Genomic DNA, 21,110 nt, shown 5'->3' with positions numbered 1-21,110 from the left:
CTCATTAATTTTAATAGTTTCAGCGTGTTGATGGACAGAGATATCTCACAAATTGCATTGACTAATTGGGTGATCAAATCTAATGCAGAGAAACACAAGATGAAAGAAAGAACAACAAACTGAGTTGGTAAACAGGCCATAAATCCCCAACACACACATTAATGTCATAAATAGATTACACAGAAGCACATTGCAGCCTTCAAAATTCAATGTCAAATTCAGCCATTTCAAATAATCAGCCATTTCGATCCTTTTAATTTTTTTCATTTTTAGACATACAGCACGGTAACAGGCCCTTTCGATTCACGAGCCCCTGTGGCCCAATTACAGCCAATTGACAAACATCCCCAGTATGTTTTGGATCATAGAGGGAAACAGGTGCACCAGGAAGAAACGCGTGCAGACATGGGAAGAACTCACAAACTCGTTACAGACTGCGGGAGATTCAAACCCTGGTCACTGGAGCTGGAACAGCATTGCGTTAAAGGCTACATCAACCGTGCCACCCTAACTGTGCCTTATGTGTCAAATTTCACATATTCAGACTTTTTTCTCTCCTTTTCCGACATTTCATTTAATTCCATCCTTTCTTAGTTTCACCTCTTTGCATCAGGTTACAGCACCTGTATAGCTCAGTCTCTTCTCACCTGTCCATCCTTTTGCAGATATTCCCTTTACTCTTACCTGCCCTTTCAGATTAAAAGTTTCCATAAAGAACATGATAAAATATGAGCAGCAGGTTATTCAGCCCCTAAAGCTTATGTCTGATCTTCCCAAGTCCCACTTGCAGTGCCACATACCTTCCCAAAGCTGAGATAAAATCATAAATCCTTAACCTGGAGCCACAAAACAAAACTGATGGAAGAAGCCAATGAGTTAGGGAGCATTTATGAAATGGGCAGCCGACATTTTGGATTGAGATCTGAAATGTTACCTCCTCATTTCCCTCCGTGGATGCTGCCTAACCTGAGGACCTATGGATCATTTGGGGATCAGAGGTGGAGAAGGTCAGCAAATTTAAATTCTTGGGACTCAGTATCTCGGAGCTAACACACTAACACCATCATGAAGAAAGCACGTCAGCCCCTCTAGTTCCTCAGGAGTTTGTAGAGGTTTGGTATGACACCAGAAATCATGGCAAATTTCTGCAGATGTGTGGTGGAAAGTGTTCTGACTGGCTGCATTACAGTCTGGTATGGGGATACCAATACCCCTGAGTGTAAAGCCCTCTAAAAGGTACTGGATGCAGCCCAGGGCATCACAGCCAAAACCCTCCCCACTATTGAGAATTTCTCCAGGGAATATTGGAGAACAGCAGCAATTATCGAGGATCCACACCACCCAGCACAGGGTCTGTTCTCGCTGCTGCCATCAAGAAAGAGTGCCATAAGACTCGCACCATCAGGTTCAGGAACAGTTGCTCCCCCTTCACCATCAGACTCCTTAACAACAAGCTCATTTAAGGCCTCTTACTCCTGCACTTCATTGATTTTTTTTCTCCTCTGTATTGCACAGTCAGTTGTTTTCATTCATTTGTTTACATGCGTACATTGTGTAGAGTTTTTTTTTGCATTACCAATAAGTGGTCATTCTGCCTGGCCCACAGGAAAAGGAATCTCAGGGTTGTGTGTGATGTCAGGGATGTTCTCTGACGATAAATCTGAAATCTGAATCCGAGTTCTTCAAGTACTATTTATAATTTTTTTATGCTGAGAAACCGGAGAAACTCAGCAGGCCAGGCAAAATCGATATGTAGAAATGATCAGTGAATCTTTTGGGTTGAGACCCTTTATCAAGTCTTGACTCGAAAGACTGATTGATTGACAGTGTATGCTCAAGATTCCAGCATCTGCAATATTCCTGATTATCTAGTTATTGATTACATTTGGTCTGTATTCACTAGACCTGGATTCATAAAGCCATCAGATGCATTAGGGTTGCCCTCAGCACCAGGAATGACTGTTTCATAGCAGGGACCAGGGAACATGATGTGGAAGACCTTAACAAGACAAGGACGAAATCCACAGGAGGATAACTTTAGCTGACCTCTGAATGTCCTTACTCATGAATATGAAATGTACATCGTACAGAGGGAACTGCAAACTGTTAACATGAATTGATTTGGTAAACACATCCTGATCTATAAATGCTGAGGTACACATTAATATCTGTGGAGTATAACAGGAGCACCTCAGACCCCTGCAGCAACCCATGGAGAGGGATGTACATAGCTTCCAAATGCAGGTGTACAATGTGTAGAATTAGCTGTAACTGGTCCATGGAGCTCGCAATATAACTTGTACCCTCAGCAAAGGGACCATTTTATCAAAATGCATCATCTTCTCTCTGAGAATGCAATACAATAACGTTTTTATTATGTTTCAAATGTACTCTGAAACATAATGTAATCAAAAGAGAAAATGAAGGATATGATTTAATCCCAATGTCCTTCATCAGGAAGGTTGTGAATGATCCATTTCCCCCAAAGCCTCATTAGTAAACTCCAATCAAATCAGCACCAATATCCTTTGAACAAATATTTGTTTGCTATTTCACCCTTTCACTGCTGGATGCTAATTCTTGAGTTCATGTTTCTGATAAAACTACAGTCCATGACCTCCTTCTGGAATAAAGCAGACGCTAAATATAATATCGCTGAAAAGTAGCACAATTACAATTCCTTTATTACAGAGTGTTCTATTTCAGTTGCGGTATCAATGCCAGACCTTTTTCACTTGACAAAGAGATGACCAGGATAAGATTTTTATGCTTGATGATTGCTCTAAATGTATAATCTCTACGACCATAGGATATGTCACAGAAGATGACCAACTGGCCCAACCAATCTATGCTGGCGTTAATGCTCCATTCGAAACTCTGCTTATCTTTACCTATCTATATCTATCAGCGTAACCTGCTGTTCCCTAATATGCTTGTTAAATCTCTCCAGTTCTGTTGTTGCCAGACCCCAATAGCCAGCTGCTGGCAACATGCATCTCTTTATTGCCCTTTTTTTTGTTGTTGTATGCTTCTCAAAGCCAGAGAGATAAAGGCTTGCAACGGAGACAGAGGTGGGAAGAGAGGAAATGCACATGGACATGGGGAGATAGCAAATAAGGCAGAGAAAGTCCTTGTTTCTGCCTAACACTTCCTTTCTCTCGTGTGTCTCCCATCCCGATTTGATCTCGTTTCTCCATCTCTGTGCTTCCATCTTTGGCTCTTGCTGCACTCCTCCATCTGTCTGCATTCTCCTCACCTGTCCATCCCTTCATCTCCAGTTCATTTTCTCCATCCTTTACTCTCAATCAGAGAACAGGACGCACAGCAAAGGGAAAGTGGGGCAAAGAAGGAGTGAGAGAGAAAGAGAGAGAGAGAAAGAGGGGAAGGGACTGAGATTGGGGGGAACTGAGAAGGGAGAGAGGGAAAACAAGGGAAGGAGTTTGAAGAATATGTGCAGGCTGCATAAAGTGCTCTACAATTTGATACAAAGTGCCAGTTCATGTCCTGGTTCTTTCTAATCGATTCTACCTTCTCCTGGCACCTTCCCCATTCAGTCTCTGTCTCCTCTCCTCATTGCCCGTACCCCCCATTCTTCCTTCTCACACCTCCCCTGTCCGCCTCCTCCTCTCTCCTTTATCCAGGTTCGATAGTTAATTCTTCAGTTTCGCCTTAAACTTATTTTTATTTCCACTTGGCAAGTCTTGCACATTATGTTTAGATGCAAATATGAGCGCAGAGGATTGGCAATGCCAGATCTGCCCTTATCTCCGCATTTGATGTTGAGTTGGGGATATTCTCGGATTGCTGGCTCACAGTCCAAACTGAATGGAGGACTATTGGAAAATGTATGCAGCATTCAATTGGTGTATAGCAGTTCACAGGAAACGAGACTGCGGCAGGCCCATCTTCTACTGGGTCCTGGGTCACGGGCTGACGGTGTCATTGCAATGTCTTCAGCCCATCCCTAGCCAGCTGCTTGCAGCGGCAGTCCATTTATGAAGCTAGGTGGAGTGCTCTGCTCCACCTCTGTGGCCAGCCTGAGGAAGGATCGGTGTCAGTATCTTGGAGCAGCTCATGGAGCATTTATGAAGGTAGGGTCAGTGACATGAGAGCAAAGAATCTCCACCTTTATAGTAGCATTTTTTTACTCTACAAAAGGGCCATAGAGTTACCCCTCTGACCCATTCTCTTGATCTTTCCCTTGAGCTCTCCAAATGATCTTGCCTAAGTTCCTGTTTGATTCCTTTTGGAAAGCTCTGATTTATTCTTCCCATCACCTTTACCAAAAAGGCACCAAAGAAGAGCTGGAAGGATGCAGCAGGTTTGTCAACATTTGGAGTCAGAATCCTTTATTGAGACTCTACTCTTTATCACGTCTTAGTAATAAAACCCTGATGCAAAATGTTAACTGTCCATTTCTACCCATGGATGAGGACTGACCCATTGAGCCCCACCAGTTCAAGATCCCAGCATCTGCAATTCTTATGTTTCACCCTTACAATGAATTGCATAACAACTGTCCATCAATCAAGACACATTTTCATCTCATTCCCTTTGGGCTACAAGGGTCACGTTGCTGGGACATGCACAACCAAAGGCATGTATTTAAAGAGGTGCAAAACACAAAAATGCTGGCAAAACTCAGCAGGTCACGCAAAGGGATGTGACCAACGTTTTCCCTTTATCATCTCATGAATGGAAACTTGCTGTCTCTGCAACATCCATCTTCAAAGGAGGCAGATTCTAGCGAGACTCGCATCCAGTCATACCTTGATGAAGGGTTCAGGCCCAAAACGTTGCTTATATCCCTTTGCTTCCTGGACACACTGCATGACCTGCTGAGTTGTGCCAGCACTTTTGTATTTCACTATAATCACCGTGTCTGCAGACTTTCCTGTTTAAGCCCAACATGCTTAAATATGATTTATTTCAGTTTTTGTCAAGTTCCGACATAAATTACAACCCTTTAACAGCTAAAACTGTTTCAGGGATAAATGCCGACAAGATAAGAAAAGTGACAGAGTTAGCTTAGTGGTTTAGTGTGATGCTTTTACAAGCGCCAGCAACCCAGGTTCGAATCTGGCGTTGTCGCTTAGGAATTTGTTCATTCTCCTTGCCTCTGGGTGCTCCAATTTCCTCCTACCCTTGTAGGTTATTTGAGTAGGATTGGGTGGCACGGGCTCATGGGCCAGAAAGGCCTGTTACCCTGGTGTACCTTTAAATTAAAAAAAAATTAAAAACCTAATATGCTTGGGTTTCAGTGATTCCCTGAAAACCAAAGTCCCAATTGGTGGAAATCCTTATCATGGGGTGAGTTGCTCTGACTGGCACTTAAAGTCATGGGTTTCCAGCAATGGTACAAAACAGATGATGAGCCAACTCAACACTGTCTAACATGATAATAGCATTTAAGGGGCTCCCAGATAGATACGTGAATTTGGAGGGAACAGAGGGGAATGTACCATGAGGGAGTAGCAGAGTTTTAGTTTAATTTGGGCAGAAGGGACTGTTTGTGTGCTGTACTCTTCCATATACCATCTCTCTGCCTCTTCATTTCTCAATTTCTGGAGACTATTTTTGTTCAGGGATTATGATAACAAAAAGCAATCACAACCTCGCGCCATGTTGGCTGGGGTATATTTCGTTGCTCTCTTGTCACTGGGCCAAGACCCATCCAGAGAATGGATCGCAAATCTCCCTGCAATGGTGGGGGGGGGGGGGGGGCGCTGAATTTTTGAAAGTACCATACTTCACATGAAGCATTAAACTGAAGCCTCCTTGATAAAAATGGCAATATTTCAAAGCAGATATCATGGCTAACTTTATTCAATGTCACCGAAACAGATTACCTGGTCAATATTACATTCTATATTTGGAGCTAGCACTGTGCAGGTTGGAACCCAATAGTTATTGAAGTGTACTCGGCTTTAAGTGTCACAAGTAAGGTTAATCTAGGGTTCTCAAATCAATTAGAATCACAAATGAAGCAGTTCAGATAAAAGGAAAATCTGAGATAGTTGACAGGAAGAGGTTCTTCAAACAAGGCATGATCCTGAGAGGTCAATATGACATTTGGGCAAGTGTAGAGAGCAATCAAAAACTACAGACATATTCAAGATCCAGCTGCCACAATTGAGGCGAATGAGTTAAACTGACAAAAAAATGGTTCCAATACAGTTACTGTGATCAAAGCATGAAATGTCTCAAAACATTTCCCATTGCTTAAAGCCAGTTTTTAGGGTGCAGTGACTATTTTCCTGCATCACCGACTAAAATTATATTAATCTCACACAAACCAAGAAAGGACTATCTGTCAAAGTGACGAGAATGGAGATAGTTTCATGTCACTTCTAATTTGCCGCTTGACAAAGTTACTATAAACAGGAACTGGCAGAGATATTACTTGCATTTGAAGTGGTTCTTATAGAATCACTCATGAGAGATCTTGAACCAGAATTATGATGAGTAAATAGTGAATTTTTCACAACCCACTGCTGGTGCTATTGTGCAATGATGGAAATCACACTGAATCCATTTAGGAGAAACTGCTCAGCATTTTGTCTCATTTCAGGGACTTGGAATATATAGTCAAGTTGCACAGTCATTGGTGACGTTGACAATGTTTTCAATGAATTAACACTTTTATGCCAGCACCACTCCTGAGTGGCTGAAACACGACTTAAAGGTCAAAAGTCACAAAGTACAAATTAGAGGGCCATTTGGCCCATCCTTTTCATCCTACCACAGAAGACAACCCTCCCCCATCTTTCACCCATTTCCCCCACCCTAATCCCTTCAGATCCGATATGTAGATACTCCATTAATACATATGAATGCTGCCTAACCTGCGAAGTTCATCCAGCTTCTCTTTACTTAATATTTAGCACCTATAGTTTTTGTGTTTTACCAAATTTTTCTTCCTGTTCGCTCTTTGTCTTTGATCACACCATTGGACCATTCCTCGTGTCGCAATTGTGGAAACAGGTTCAAGCACTCACCCACCCCGAACTCTGCAGAGACTAGATTCGGGAGGCACTGCCCACCCGCCCCAAACCCTGCAGAGATTAGATTCGGGAGGCACTGCCTTTTAGTGAATCTGTGGAATGTGTTGCCACAGGCTGATTTGGAATCCAAATCATTTTTTAAGGCACAGATTGGTAGGTTCTTGATTACCAGGACATCAAAAAGTTATGGAGAGAATGCCAGGTAGTGGGGTGAGGAGTAAAATAGTTCAGCTCATGAGTGACCGGCAGGGTAAACTGGATGGGCTGAATGTTACACGAATGTAACATGCAAGGGAAATCTCATGGGTTGCTGAAATGGTCAAAAGATACAGGAGACCCTCTCCAGGAGATTAATCAATGTTTAATAAAAGTGCTATGTAAGAGAAGCAGAAACATACCATCTAATCCAAAATACTACAGACACGCAAAGTGTTCTGACTTGCTGTATTTGAAAGGTATGTGAGCAGTAAAAGGAGGGATAGAATAAGTCCACTGGATGATGGGACCGGTGAACGATGTCAGGAACCGTATGAGATGGGAGAAATATTGAACAACTTTTTCTCGTCCATATTCATGAGGGAAAAGGACATTGGGCTATACGAGATAAGAGAGGCAAAGGGTTTAGTTATGGAAAGGATAGGGATTAGTAAAGTGAGAGTTTTGGAGCTTCTAGGGTCAATTAAAGTGGATAAGTCTCCTGGTCCTGATGGGATTTTTCCCAGGACTTTAAGGGAGGTCAGGGAACAAATAGCAGGGGCACTGACAGTGATTTTTCAAAGATCACTGGAGGAGGGGGTGGTACCACAGGATTGGAGGGTTGGAAATGTTGTTCCATTGTTCAAAAAAGCCAGTAGGTATAGGCCAAGTAATTATCGGCCAGTAAGTTTGACTTCAGTGGTGGGGAAGGTTATGGAGGGTATTCTTTGAGATAGTATATACCCATATCTGGATAGGCAGAGATTGATTAGGGGCACCCAGCATGGGTTTGTAAAAGGAAAGTCATGTTTGATGAACCTTGTTGAGTTTTTTGAGGAAGTGACAAAAAAGGTGGATGAAGGTAGAGCGGTGGATGTGATCTATTTGGATTTTAGTAAGACTTTTGATAAGGTTCCGCATGGAAGGTTAATAAGGAAGGTTCAGTTACTAGGGATTAGTAGAGAGAATGTGACATGGGTTCAAAGATGGCTGGGAGATAGACAGCAGAGAGTCATGGTGGTCAACTGTATGTCAGGTTGAAAGCCTGTGACAAGCGGGGTGCCTCATGGATCAGTGCTGGGTCCCTTGTTGTTTATCATTTATATTAATGATTTAGAGGAGGGTGTGGTTAACTGGGAAAGCAAATATGTGTATGATACGAAAATAGGGGGAGTGGTGGATAGTGAGGTAGATTTTCTTGGATTACAGAAGGATTTGGTTTGTTTGGAAGAATGGGCTGAAAGATGGCAGATGGAATTCAATATAGACAAGTGTGAGGTGTTGCATTTCAGTAAAAATAACCAAAATAGGACATTTCCAGTTAAGGGGAGGGTATTAAGGCACACAGAGGAGCAAAGGGACCTGGGGGTTATGGTACAGAGTTCTCTGAAGGTGGATTCCCATGTAGACAGGGTGGTTAAGAAGGCATATGGTATGCTGGCCTTCATAAATCATACTATAGAGAATAGGAGCTGGGAAGTGATGCTGAAGCAGTTTAAGGTATTGGTGAGGCCAGGTTTGGAGTACTGTGCTCAGTTCTGGTCTCCAAATTATTAGAAAGAATATAGATAAGGTGGATAGGGTGCAGAGAAGGTTTACAAGGATGTTGCCTGACTTACAGAATCTGGATAACAGGGAGAGATTAAGGAGACTGGGACTTTATTTATTGGAACGTAGACAACTGAGAGGGGACTTGATAGAGGTATTTAAAATTATGAAAGGAATTGATAGATTAGACATAAACAGACATTTTCCCCTGAGGGCAGGGGAGGTTGGAACAAGAGGCCATGAATTAAGCATAAGGGGGCAACACTTTAGGAGAAATATTTGAGGTGGCTTTTTCACTCAGCGAGTGGTGGCAGAATGGAATGAACTTCCGAATGAGATAGTTGCGTCAGGGTCCCTTCTGTCAATTAAGAGAATGTTGGATGTGTACATGGAGGTGAGGGTGTTGGAGGGTTATTGGTGGTGAGTGGGAGGTTTGAGCTAGTGGAGTTGCTCTAGTGAACCGGTGCGGACTTGAAAGACCAACATGGCCTGTTTCCACTCTGTAAATCGTTATATGGCTATATATGGTATTAAACTGTGGCACATTTTTGCCTGGACAAGATGCAGCCTAATCCCTTCTCTCCCAACAACCTGCATTCTTCAGTTTCCTTCTCCAGGAAAAAATATTGGAAGGTACATCAAAGAAGCCCAGCTGTATAAAATTCACAGCCTGCCAAAGAGCTATTCCAAGTAGTATAAGTCAAGAACAAAGAAGGTTGTTTAAATGGTGGTCATAAAGAAGGATAGAGAGATGACGAGTGCGCAGAATCCAGTGCATGGGGAGTTGTGGGCTGAATGATATTGATAAAAAAATTAGTTTGTTGTACAATGTACAAATGCATCAAAATTCCTACTTGCAGATGCTGAAAAAGTATTTTGTAAAAAAAAACCTATAAAAACAGCTAACAATTACAACTGTGTACTTAATTGAATCAAAAGGAGGCAAAAGTTTTCCCTGTGGAAAAAAGTGTCTTTGCAATTGTACAGTCCATTTCTGGTACTGGGGTTTCTGGGAAGAAACTGTTCTTGAACCTGGAGGTGCTGGTGTTCAGGGTTCTGTACCTTCTGAGAAGAGGCCACGAGAAGAGGATGATGGAGGTTCTTCATGATATTGGCGGCTTTCTTGAGACAGCGCCTCAGAAAGATGCATTCAATGGATGGGAGGTCAGAGGCTGTGATGGTGCTGGCCTTCTGTGTTCCAGAGCAGTTAACTTACCAAGCCAAGCTTTGATGCAACCAGTCAGTCACCTTTGCATAGTGCACTGGTGGAAATTTGATAAGAGTATTTGACGACATGCCAAATCTCCTCAGATTCCTTAGAAAATGGTGGCATTGGTGTGCCTTCTTCTCAGTCAATTCAATATGTTAGCTCCAGGAGACATCTTCTAAAATATGGACTCACAGGAACTTGAAGGTTCTAACCCTTGCCATCTCCATCCCATCAATGTGGACAGGTGCCTGGCCCCTTAGCCTCTTCATCCTAAAATCAACATTGGTCCTGATGACATTGAGGGCAAGAGTTACAGTCATCACTCAATCTTGTGCAAAAATGGCACATCTGAACAGCAGTGAATTGCATTTCAAACATGAATGCATTGGTTGTGAATTAAAGTGGATCCTTTCTTTTCCATCAACACTGAAATGGGTCCCATGCACCAGATTTCAGAGGATTTTTGGCAAAATCCTCAGTTACCTTTAGCTATTTAAATGTTCTCAAAATATATTGCATCTCCTAAGTTTTGTCTTCTTTTCCTCCGCCACCACTGTTCAAAACAGTTCTTGGTGTGTCCACCTTTTCAAAGGCATGGATGCAATGCATTGATGCAATGCCTCTGAATCCTACAATAATCGCAGCCTGATGTCTTACCTTCCCATCTAACAATATGGTGGATTCATTTGATCATCAGAGGTGAAGCTCAAGAGTAGAGTTGGAATTCACCAACAGCCCAGGGAACCATGGTAACAGCAGTAAACTTGCTGGAGCCAGTCTCATTATCACCTGCCCATGGAAATCTTGCCAAGGTCCCCTGGAGAGTTGTGAAGCTCACTGGAATGAGGAAGGGTTTCAGATCTCACTTCTGATTCACACTGCAATGCTCCACGCTTGTTTATGGAGCGTCAAGCAATGGAACCATACTGTGGGGTGCAAGATAATGCAAAGATTTGGAAACCTCTGTGTGGGAGAGGTCAAGTTTGTTGTTACAATTGTGCTATATGTATGCCACCTCCACCACTAAATGAATTAAATCTACTCATAAAAAGCCAAAAATTTTCAACTAAGTCCAGAAGGGATGATAACACTTAATATTTGAAATGAAAGCTTTGAGAATCAAGAGATGGGGCTGAGGAAATGAAAATTCTGACAAAGGAGATAAGCAGCGCACATCCATGAAAAAGTAGTTTGCAGATGAAATCCAAATGAAAGAAAATCTACTGGAAAAGACACAAGCTGATGTGATTTTATTTTTGTGACAGGCAGATGTAAATTCCTCGAGCACATCTCACCTCTTCACGAAGGTTTCCCCTGATCATTAGATCATCTGAAATTAAAACTGAACATGCTGGAAGCACTCAGTGTGTCAGGGCAGCAGCTGTGGAGAGAGAATCAAATTTAACAGTTCAAATTAAAAAAAACCTTCACTGGAACTAGGTGGGAAAAAAAAGATACTTTAAGTTGCAGGGTGGTTTCTGATTTCATACAGACTACATACAGACATCACATACAACCCTGAGATTCTTTTTCCTGTGGGCCAGGCAGATTTACCACTTATTGGTAGTGAAAAAAAAACTGTACGCAAAGGAGGCATGTAAATAAAGAAAGAGATGTAAACAAACTGTGTAATTCAGAGAGGGAAAAAAAATCAATTAACTGCCAAAGTAAGAGTCCTTAAATGAGTTTGAGCCCCTGATTGAGTTTGTCGTTGAGGAGTCTGTTGGAGGAGGGATAGCAGCTATTCTTGAAACTGCCTTATGACAACTATACTTCTATCTTGATGGTAGCAGCGAGAACAGAGTGTGTACTGGGTGGAGTGAATCCTTGATGATTACTGTGCTCTCGACGGCAATGTTCCTAATTCTTGATGGTGGTGGGGGGGGGGTTTGCTTGTGATGTTCTGGGCTGCGTGAACTACCTTTTGGAGGGCTTTATCCTCAGAGGTATTGGTTTAGGAATGACAGTAGGAATATCTATGATAGGGCAAGACTAAGTATAAAGTAGTTAAAGGATGAGTGCATTTCTTTGTCTGTCATGTATTGCTACACCGAACCCATAACAATGAAAATAAACTTGTTCATGTTCCTTGATCATTAATGCTCAGTGACTGCAGCATGTACCATCTACATAATGCACTGCAGCAGTTTCCTGACCTCTCTAATATGTAACCTTTACCATCTAGAAAATCAAGGAGCATTCAAATTCCCCCATTCATCACTGAGCTTAATCTGTACCCACCATTTAACCTACCAAATGCATCAATGGGATTCAAGAGGACCAGGGGAATCTAAGGTACTTGCAAGGAAAATGTGCATATTACAGAATCCAAGTTCAGGATTGAAGCCAGGACACAGAATCTGTGAACCAGCATAGCTTCTGATATTAAATGTACTTCGCAGGTCGGGCTATGGAGAGGGGACAAACAATGTTAATGTCTCAAATCAATGGTCAATCCACTTAAAATATTAATTCAGTTTCTCTCTCCAAAGACACTGTCTGATCTACTGAACCTTTTCAGTACTTTGTGTCTTTGTTAATGAGAGCCGCAGCCATGTATAATCCTTGTTTTTTGCCTTATGCTATAGTCCAAATAGATCAGGGGATTTTAGTGTTTGACTTCTGACACCTCAATCCCGAAAGCACAATTTCAATCCCATATGATTGAATGGTAATTATTTAATTGCAGTTCTCCCTTTCCTGAGACAGGTAAAGTTTAGGATTTAACAGACACAGACACCCCCCCCCCAACCCACACACACACACACACACACACACACACACACACACACACACACACACACACACACAGAGTCTGTTTTTGCCAAACAATAGATGTGAAAAAAGAACATTCAGCACATTTTTAAATACTGAATCAATCCGAATGATTGATGTAAAATTCTAGCTAATCCAGGGCAAGAGTGACCAGCCTATGTGTATTTACATTTCCCTGTTAATTGCTTTTAATGTGTTGGTGAGGAAAGATGCATCCTTCAATTTCATAACATCAGGAGGAGCAGTGTTGCACATTGTTGCAGTGAAAGTCATTGATTAATTTGAGCAACTTTCCTTTCTCTTCCCAAAGGTAAAATACTGCAGTCCTTTAGAATATCCTTAAAAAGCAGAAGTAGGCCATTCAGCCCATCCAATACACTCTGCCATTCTATTATGAGCTGAACAATTCTCCCACTTAATGCCACTCTCCTCTCCTCTCCCCATAACCTGATTATTCAGATACCTATCAATCTCTACCTTAAATACACCCAACAACCTGGCCTCCTCAGCTGCCTGTGGCAGCAAATTCCAGTGGTTCACTACTCTCTGGTAAGAGAAATTCCTCTGCATCTGTTTTAAACTTCAATCCTGAAGTTCTGCCCTCTTATCCTTGATTCCTCTTCCATGGGAAACCACTTTGCCACATATACTTGTCCTGGCCTTTCAGCATTCAAAATGCTTCCATGAGGTCCACCCTAATTCTTCAGAATTCCAAGGATTACAGTCCAAGACCCATCAAACATTCTTCATATGCTCATCCCTTCATCTCCTGAATCATCCTTGTAAATCTTCTCTGAATACTCTCCAATGCCTGCACATTCTTCCTTAAATTAGACAGCCAAAACGATACCCCATACTCCAAGTGAGGCCTCACCAATGACTTATACAGCCTCCACATCACATCCTTGTTCTTGTATCTTATTCCTCTAGATATGAATGCCAACATTGCATTCACTTTCTTCACCACTGACTCAACCTGAAGGTTAACCTTTGGGTATCCTGCACGAGGACTCCCAAGTCCCTTTGCACGTATGAATTTTGAATGATCTCCCTATTCAAAAAATAGTCTGCCCTTTTATTCCTTCTACCAAAGAGAATGACTGTATACTTTCAAATACTGTATTTTCTACTTCTCTACCCATTCTCCTAATCTATCTAATTCTTTCTGCAGCCTCTTCATTTCCTCCTTATGACCTGCACCTATCTTTGTATCATCTGCATATTTAGCCATAAAGCTATTTACTCCAAATCATTAACATACAACACTGACCACTGCAATAGACCACTGGTAACCAATAGCCAACCAGAACCAAATCCCTTTATTCCCACTCTGTTCTTGCTGATCAACTAATGTTCTCCTCATACTAGTCACCTTCCTACAATTTTATGAGCTCTCATTTTGTGAAGCAGCCACTTGTCAAAAGCCTTTCGAAAGTCCAAATAAACAACATCTTCTGCATGTCCTTTGTCTTGCCTGCTTGTGGCTTCCTCAAAAAATTGCAGTAGGTTTGTCAGCCAAGAGTTTCCCTTGAGGAAACCATGTTGAATTTGGCCTGTTTTGTCATGCATCTTCAGGTACTCCATAGCCTCATCCTTGAAAATCAACTCTTAACAACTTCCCAATCACCAATGTTAGGCAAACAGGTCTAGAATTTCCTTTCTGCTGTCTCCCTCCCTTTTTAAATAACAGAATGACGGCAATTTTCCAGTCCCCCAGATCCATGCCAGAACCTATTGATTCTTGGGAGATCATTACTTGTGCTCCACAATCTCTATAGCTATTTCTTTCAGAACCCAAGGGTATGTTCCATCTGGTCCAGGAGACTCACTTACCATTAGACCTTTCAGCTTCCCAAGCACCTTCTCTCTGGTGACCATGTCTGCACTCACCTCTCTTCTCTAACACCCTTTAAAGTCCAGTATACCACTAATATCTTCCACAGCAAAGACTGATGCAAAATACTAGTTTAGTTCCTCCTCCATCTCCTTGTCTTGTATTATAATTTCTCCAGCGTCATTTACCATTGGTCCTATATATTGTCTTGCCTCTATTTTACTCGCAATATACTTTAAAAAGCTTTTAGTATCCTTTTTGATATTATTTGCTAGCCTCCTATCAAAGTTCATCTTTTCCTTCCTAATAACCATCCTAGTCACTTTCTGCGTGCTTTTAAAAGCTTCGCAGTCTTCCATCTTCCCACTAATTGTTGCTTCTTTGTGTGCCCTTTCTTTAGCTTTGACTTATCTTGTCAGCCACAGTTGGGTCAAATATTTCTTCTTTTTTGGAATATACCTGTCCTGCACTTTCCTCATTTCCTGTAGAAACTTCAGCCATTGCTGCTCTGCCATCCTTCTTGTTATTGTGTCTTTCCAATGAACTTTTGCCAGTTCCTCTCTCATACCTCTGTAGTCCTCTTGGTTCCACTGGTACACTGACACCCCTGATTTTAGTTTCTCCCTCTTACACTGCAGGGTAAATGGTATCATATTATGATCACTGCCTCCTAAGGGTTCCCTTGCCTTTAGCTTTCTTATCAACTCTGATTTATTACACAATATCCAATCCAGAATTGCCATTTCCCTGCTTAGCTCAGCCACAACCTGTTCTAAGAAGCCATCTCACTGAGGCTCAGGCTACATCAAGGGGGAATCACCATGCTCTCTCATTTCACAAGCAAGCTTCCCATCTTCGCCTTCCTCAGACTGACATCACCAAAAGGAGAGTGAAAGTCTTCTGTCAGGGATGTAAGTCTTCAAATCCTACAACAACATAAATGTTAGCTCAATAAATTTGGTTGTTCCTTGAAAAGGAAATGCTCATAAAGAAAAATGCTTCTTTGTCAATAAAATCAAATGTCTTTGTTTTCTTTCATACACTTTTGAATGAGGCTATATGTTTGATACAACGTGGTCTCCAATAAGCCAAGGCAAGCCAACTCCACTGTTGCTTTTTAAAGCAGGGAAAAATGGGAACATGAAAGTAAAATTCTGGTGGAAAATTCCCAAGAAGTTTGGAAGAAATTGCCTTCAAATCCACTTCAAAATGTCTGAAATTAAATGCTCCCAGAAAAGAAAAATCTTCAATTAAAAAAAAAGAATAATATTTGGTTGGCTTTCAGTATCTTAAAGCACAGAGGATTTTATTTGTCCTGATATAAATTTTTAATTTGAATTTACACGTACAACACGGTAACAGGCCGTTTTGGCCCACGAGCCCATGTCACCCAACTTACATCCAATTAACCTACACGCACGGTACACGCAGACACGGGGAGAACATACAAACTCCTTACAGACAGTGTGGGACTCAAACTCCGGTCCCGATCGCTGGCACTTTAAGGGTGTTATTTTAAGATTGCGATCCTAAGCAGAGTCAATTATTTCGTGTCAATTCCGTCACCCTAAAAGAATTTTGCATATTTCAATGATATTAGAATTTATTGTCATGAACAAGTCACAAAATTTTGGGCCAGCAACACAGTGCAAATATTGTGATAAAATTACATTTAAACTAAATAAATTAGTGCAAAAAGAAGAGAAAGTGAGGTCACGTCTAGGGTTCATTTTCTGTTGAATCTGATGGCAGAGGGGAAAAAGCTGTCCTTGTGGTAGTTAGTCTTCAGGCTCCTGCATCCCCTTCCCGATAGTAGCAGAGTGAAGAGGGCATGCCTGGGTGGTGAGGGTCCTTGAGGCATTGCCTCTTGTAGATCACCTATCATTTTTCTAAACTCAAGAGAACAGGCCTAATCTGATGAATCCTACATTGGTATGACAAACCTGTCATCCGAGAAATCAAAAACCTGAGCCACTGAAAGATTCCCTTTGCCACATATATATGAATTTGGGAGATCAGCCACAGTATTTCCGATACAGGATCTTTATTACCAATTACTTAATCAAATCTTGATATTGCCATTGGTGGAAGTTTGCAAATCTACAATGCCCATTCTGCAGAAGCACCTTCATGGGTGTTAAGAGGTTTGGTTAGTCCTGAAAGGGATGCTATTGGTACTTTCAAAATGCAAGACTTTTTCCATCTGATGCAAACTTAATTTCATTCTGTTAGGTTTATCTTGCAAGTTAAGCTCGCAGATTAGCATTATTAACAGTAATCAGTATTTCCATTAAGTGGGTCAATAACAAATCTGTTTAAGCAAATAAGAGGCTGCAGGGAATTGCAAAGTGACAATCATTCATATTTCATTTTCCCCAAAGGTAAAGTGCCCAGATTCTGATGCATTAAAACATAAAGCAGTTCAGAAAGTTAATTAATGTCTGCTCCTTCACACAGGAGACAGGGCGATGTTAGATTAGACACCGCATTGAGAACATCTGAAATAATTAGGAAACAGGAGGTTTGCAAAACTCTGTGCAGGGGAGTATCAGGCAAGTTAGAGCTAATTACCAAACAATGGTAATGTTATGAAGAAAAGTATTCGGGCTTCAATAGACCAACAACTTCCTTTTATTTTGGTTTATATTTAAAGTGACCTGCCATGAGTTGTGAGTGGTGTCTTTATTGTGGATATTTTCAACCTGTTGACAAATTATTTTGTCAAGCTTATAGAAAGAAAAGTTTATTAACAGATTAGAATGTTCATTAAGTTGTAAATGTTGTGGATGAGGAAAATCAGAAGGTGGGGGGGGTTCCTGTTCCATACTGTGCACATAGATCCATACCAGTTCCTCTTCTCCCACATCAATGGGCAGAGATTTGGGAATTCTGCTCTTCTATCAGTGATTGTACCAGCAAATGCTTCCTATTGGGAGCCAGAAGAACAAGTTGATAGAAAGCTCGAAGGAATGTGCCTGTGATTTGATCAGTGGTCATGTCCAGCAAATTATAATTCTTCAAGCCTATCCCAGGTCCAGTAAATCTGGACCAACGGTAAACATTGGGTCAAGAGAGTGACAGGGATTCGACTTAAATTAAAACTGAATATGTATCAAGTAAAATTTGTTCAAATTGCTTTGGTGATAGCTAGAAAATGTATTGCTATAACTTGGAAGTTGAATATTGATTTGGCATTCGGAGTTGTAGTCCACTTGAGAAAATTACTTATAATTTAAGAGACAAATATCATGTATTTTGGAAAATATGGAGCCCATATTTACAAACTGTTGGTATTAAAATTTAAATGAATCCTGAACAAGTATAAATTCAAAGGTATTGGAAAGTGATTTTCTTGCCCCTTTTCATTTTTTCTTTTTTTTGAGTTTGTAAGGGATTAATCGGAGGTTTTTCTTCTTTTTTAATTTCTTTTTCTTTTCATCTTTATATAAATACCACATGTATTTGGATTAAGTTTGAAATATTGTAATATGTCTGATCATTGGTCTTATTTTAAATGAAGTTTTAAAAAAGAGGGTGACAGGCCTCAGCCCTTGAACAATAACCAGATTGTTTCTATTTAGATGAACAGAAATTAATTAGATGGATTCACATAAAAGAGTCACCATAATGTACCTTGAACTATTCCATGCTGGAGATATTTAACATTTAACATACTGTGAAGAGAGTTATGGGTGCCAAGATTGCATTGCCAGGGGTGGTGATGGAGACTGAAACATTTGAGGCATTTAAGAGACTTTTAGACAGCCTCATAGATGGGGAAAAAAAAGTGTTATGAGGTAGGAATATATAGGTTGCCACAACATCATGGGTCAAAGGGCGTTAAATGTGCTGTAGTGTTCTATGTTTTATATCAACCATTTTCACTGGCACTCAGTATTAACCTATACTGGGGGGGTTTCACTTGAACAGTTGTAGGGCTATAGATCAAATGCTCTAAAGTGGGATGAGGCCAGGTAGCTGTTCTTTTTAGCACAGATAATGATGGATTTAATGGCCTTTTTTTTGCATCATCGGTTCTCTATGATTGCATGACGTAGAAAATTTTCCGAAATGTGTTACTGCACTTCAGGAGATTTAAGCATTTACTGCCAATCGCCACCACCTCTTCTGCAAGGACAGTCTAAATATTTGCGAGGTCCACATCACAGATTTCAACAACATACATTTGAAAATAATTAGGCTGTCAATAAGTCTGCATCACTGACACAGAATAACAGCATTAGAGGAAGTGGATATCAATATAAAAGTTAAGCAGCAATGAAGTATCTATTATGTCCATCAAGCATTAAGCTATTTTTCTGGAGAAAACAACAAGTGTGTTATTCAACCTTAATTTTCATCATTCAGATTCAAATGTCGTTTTAAATTCAAAGAAGGGGATTGGGGAAGAAATAATTCATATGTTTAACAAGATGAATGATTAAGTAAACTAAAACTGGGACAGCACAGTTAGTGCTGGGACAACACTGTTGTGGCACCAGCAACCGAGGTTTGAATCCCCGTGTCTGCGTGGGGAGAATGTTCAGGTGTCACAGGTAGATAGGGCTGTAAAGAGAGCTTTTGGCATCTTGGCCTTCATAAATCAAAGTATTGAGTAGAGGAGCTGGGATGTTATGGTAAAGTTGTATAAGATATTGGTGAGGCCAAATTTGGAGGATTGTGTGCAGTTTTGGTCACCTAACTATAGGAAAGATATCAATAAGATCAAAATAGGACACAGAAGATTTACTAGGATATTGCCTAGACATCAGGAATTAAGTTACAATGAAAGGTGAAACAGGTTAGGATTTTTTCCATAGATCACAGAAGAATGAGAGGAGATTTGATAGAGGTATATGAAATTATGAGGAGTAAATTAGGCTTTTTCCATTCAGTTAGGTCAGATACAAATCAGATGCCATGGGTTAAGGGGAAAAGGAGAACATTAGGGGAACTTCTTCATCCAGAGAGTAGTGAGGGTGCGGAACAAGTTGCCAGCTGAAGTGGTGAATACGGGCTAAATTTTCACACTCAAGAAAAATTTGGACAGGTACATGGGTGGAAGGGGTATGGAGGGCAGTGGGCTGGGTGCAGGTCAGTGGGACTAGGCAGAATAATATTTTGCCATAGACTAGAAGACCAGAAGGGCCTGTTTTTCGGCACTGTAATGTTCTATGGTCAGCAACCACCAGCATCTGAAAAACTCATTGCAAAATTTGACAGCTATATTTAAAAGAAAGTGAAGGCAAACCACTGTACATAATCCAGTGCCAGTCTCAAAGACCCATATATGTGTCACTAAATTACTGTGGAAGACAATCAGAAACTTTATAGAGATTTATTTTCTTGGAGCTTTTCCAAGTAATTATTTTCTCACCTCAGGAAACTGTTGAAATTTGGGAAAGTAACAAATATAAAATGCCCTCTGTTCTTTGGAACCTGTTTGTTCACCGTGGTGTTTTTTTTTTAACAAGGAGTGCTATGGGGAATAATACTGAACATCATGCCCAAGGCATGCTCAAAGGCAGAAGTACAACCACTATTGACACCAAAATTGCCAGGGTTACGTGCATAGTAAAACTCCCTCTACTCCAACAAAGTGCAGAGTAAAAGTCTCTGCATTATGCTATTAGCCCCACTTACAAGAACCTAAAAAAGTCTCAGAACATTGGGTGCAGGTTTCTGTGCACATGATGCACATGCAAAGTAGGATTGTTGGCATTTGTAGTGACATTCAATGGCATGCAATATATCACTGATATGAGTCGTCTGAGTATTTTTAATGCTACAAACACAGGTCATGAACAGACTTCTTGACAACAATTGCAGTCTGAAGAGCGTTAAGTCTTACTTCTGCATTAAAAAGGGAGCAGAATGTGTTTCTACTCTACTGTGCCCTTTTTAAACAATAAGCCTCCAAGATTAAGAATTATATTTTCCATCATTATTATTCTCAGGCTCCTTTGTACGAATAATGACTTAATACTAATAGATACTTAAATTCTATAATTTCTAGACTTGCTTATAGATGGCAATGAAGCTAAAGGGTAGTGGAGTGAGTCATTGAAAGACAACAGAGGCAGTTTGAATTTATAGCTGGAATGAGTGATGACTATATCGTGAAGAATTACATATTTCCACTGGAGTGCAGGTTATCAGAACATCACAGGATCCTTCAGTGGAGTTGGTTCAAGGATGATATTGGGGCCAAATCACCTATGAAAGGATTGAGGTTGGTTTCTTCATTCGAAACACATTCAATTTTGGATAGTCAACCTCATAAAGGCTCTACTTTTTACTTATTAAACAACCAAAAGATTAAAAGAAGAACTTTTTGAATTCTTGATATAAAGTCATGTGGAATCACATTAACTAAGGACTGAACTGATTCTCCCCAAACAAATTTCACTTACAGGGAAAATAATTTAGTTTGTCATTCTAAGCTGATTTGGGCACATCTTTCCTAAGATAGAAGTAGATTTAAAGCCTGAATATTTGTTGCATGCCAAAATAAATCATTGAATGCAAACAAGATATTAGTAGT

At 40.7% G+C, this 21,110-nt stretch overlaps 1 protein-coding gene across 20 annotated transcripts in view; it reads right to left on the bottom strand.

Annotated features, from left to right (window-relative positions):
* Nucleotides 1-21,110, bottom strand: part of LOC138749886 (NT-3 growth factor receptor-like) — an 894,662-nt gene that overhangs the window by 623,649 nt on the left and 249,903 nt on the right. The window contains exon 2 of one of the 20 annotated variants that reach the window (XM_069911908.1): nt 11,253-11,338. The exons of the other annotated variants lie outside the window; for them this stretch is intronic. The gene's annotated coding sequence lies outside the window, so the exon portion shown is untranslated. The remainder of the gene's footprint in view (nt 1-11,252; nt 11,339-21,110) is intronic. 20 annotated transcript variants of the gene reach the window in all.

This window comes from Narcine bancroftii, chromosome 14, assembly GCF_036971445.1.
Source record: "Narcine bancroftii isolate sNarBan1 chromosome 14, sNarBan1.hap1, whole genome shotgun sequence".
NCBI classification, from domain to species: Eukaryota; Metazoa; Chordata; class Chondrichthyes; order Torpediniformes; family Narcinidae; genus Narcine; species Narcine bancroftii.
The sequence above is the reverse complement of the archived record's forward strand: the minus strand, read 5'-3'. Positions and strand labels throughout refer to the sequence as shown.